The following is a 2,500-nucleotide window of genomic DNA, read 5'->3' on the forward strand; positions in this document are numbered from 1 at the left end:
GGTGTGCATGGCAAAAAACACTCACGGTGAAGGCATGTGAAATATAATATGAAAATATCAAAAGTTAACTAACCAATGATATTGAAGCATATAAATCGAATCATAACTATATGAAACTCGAATTTAAGCCATATTAAACTGTTAATATTGTGATTTTATGCCTGGTTTTCCATACGTTAGTTTAAATAAAGAGTTATGGAATATAACCTTGGCATATTGGCACTAAAATATATAATAAAGACATTTCAAATCAAACTGAAATGTATTGAAATGAATTTTTCCCATACATTTTTGACAATGTGAGGTGTGCATGGCAAAAAACACTCACGGTGAAGGCATGTGATATAATATGAAAATATCAAAAGTTAACTAACCAATGATATTGAAGCATATAAATCGAATCATAACTATATGAAACTCGAATTTAAGCCATATTAAACTGGTAATATTGTGATTTTATGCCTGGTTTTCCATACGTTAGTTTAAATAAAGAGTTATGGAATATAACCTTGGCATATTGGCACTAAAATATATAATAAAGACATTTCAAATCAAACTGAAATGTATTGAAATGAATTTTTCCCATACATTTTTGACAATGTGAGGTGTGCATGGCAAAAAACACTCACGGTGAAGGCATGTGATATAATATGAAAATATCAAAAGTTAACTAACCAATGATATTGAAGCATATAAATCGAATCATAACTATATGAAACTCGAATTTGAGCCATATTAAACTGGTAATATTGTGATTTTATGCCTGGTTTTCCATACGTTAGTTTAAATAGAAAAAAATTCTCGAATATATATACATATATGAAGAATCTATATTCTATACTAACATTTTATGGAATATAACCTTGGCATATTGCCATTAAAATATATAATAAAGACATTTCAAGTCAAACTGAAATGTATTGAAATGAATTTTTCCCATACATTTTTGACAATGTGAGGTGTGCATGGCAAAAAACACTCACGGTGAAGGCATGTGAAATATAATATGAAAATATCAAAAGTTAACTAACCAATGATATTGAAGCATATAAATCGAATCATAACTATATGAAACTCGAATTTAAGCCATATTAAACTGTTAATATTGTGATTTTATGCCTGGTTTTCCATACGTTAGTTTAAATAAAGAGTTATGGAATATAACCTTGGCATATTGGCACTAAAATATATAATAAAGACATTTCAAATCAAACTGAAATGTATTGAAATGAATTTTTCCCATACATTTTTGACAATGTGAGGTGTGCATGGCAAAAAACACTCACGGTGAAGGCATGTGATATAATATGAAAATATCAAAAGTTAACTAACCAATGATATTGAAGCATATAAATCGAATCATAACTATATGAAACTCGAATTTGAGCCATATTAAACTGGTAATATTGTGATTTTATGCCTGGTTTTCCATACGTTAGTTTAAATAAAGAGTTATGGAATATAACCTTGGCATATTGGCACTAAAATATATAATAAAGACATTTCAAATCAAACTGAAATGTATTGAAATGAATTTTTCCCATACATTTTTGACAATGAGAGGTGTGCATGGCAAAAAACACTCACGGTGAAGGCATGTGATATAATATGAAAATATCAAAAGTTAACTAACCAATGATATTGAAGCATATAAATCGAATCATAACTATATGAAACTCGAATTTGAGCCATATTAAACTGGTAATATTATGATTTTATTCCTGGTTTTCCATACGTTAGTTTAAATAGAAAAAATTTTCGAATATATATACATATATGAAGAATCTATATTCTATACTAACATGTTATGGCATATTGGTGTTATTGTATTTTATTCCTGGTTTTCTATAGTTAGTTTAAATAGAAATAAATTTTTGAATTCAAAATTTTATATTCTATACTAGCATTACATAGAAATTATCCTCAACTGTTTGTTTCTTGTATAAATACAGGAAATTAAACAGATGATGAAGAGAAAAAAATAAGAAAAACAAAAATTTATAAGAAAAATTAAATTTTAAACAAAGGAAAAGAGGAGAAAATTTTTTCAATCATATATATTTATGATTAAAAAATAGAATTATGAAATTATTAATTTCAATTCAAAGAGAAAAATTATGTAATATATGAAATTATTACATTAAAAATGCATTTGAAAAAAAAGTAAAATGTTATTAAGAATGATAAATTATTTGAAAATTGGCAAATATTAAGAAGAAATATCGTTCTTATATTTTTATATAAAATATATAATATAGAGAACGAAAATTCTTTTTCATAAAAAACGGTTTTTGAATTTTGATAAGAAAAGCTAAAGGGGGGTCGCCCCTTTACTTTTTATATACACCGTAATTTATGAAATTTTCAAATATGAAAAACAAAGAAAAATATATAAATAAAAATATTATTCTGGTTGATCCTGCCAGTAGTTATATGCTTGTCTCAAAGATTAAGCCATGCATGTCTAAGTACAAACAAATTAAAAGTGAAACCGCAAAAG

At 26.1% G+C, this 2,500-nt stretch overlaps 1 non-coding gene across 1 annotated transcript in view; it reads left to right on the forward strand.

Moving 5' to 3' along the window:
- Positions 1-2,406: 2,406 nt before the first annotated feature.
- LOC129252001 (small subunit ribosomal RNA) overlaps positions 2,407-2,500 on the forward strand; it is a 1,991-nt gene continuing 1,897 nt past the window's right edge. The window contains exon 1 of the ribosomal RNA XR_008583203.1: positions 2,407-2,500. This exon is cut by the window's right edge and continues 1,897 nt beyond it. This is a non-coding gene — a ribosomal RNA (small subunit ribosomal RNA).

This window comes from Anastrepha obliqua, unplaced genomic scaffold (genome assembly GCF_027943255.1).
Source record: "Anastrepha obliqua isolate idAnaObli1 unplaced genomic scaffold, idAnaObli1_1.0 ptg000136l, whole genome shotgun sequence".
NCBI lineage: Eukaryota > Metazoa > Arthropoda > Insecta > Diptera > Tephritidae > Anastrepha > Anastrepha obliqua.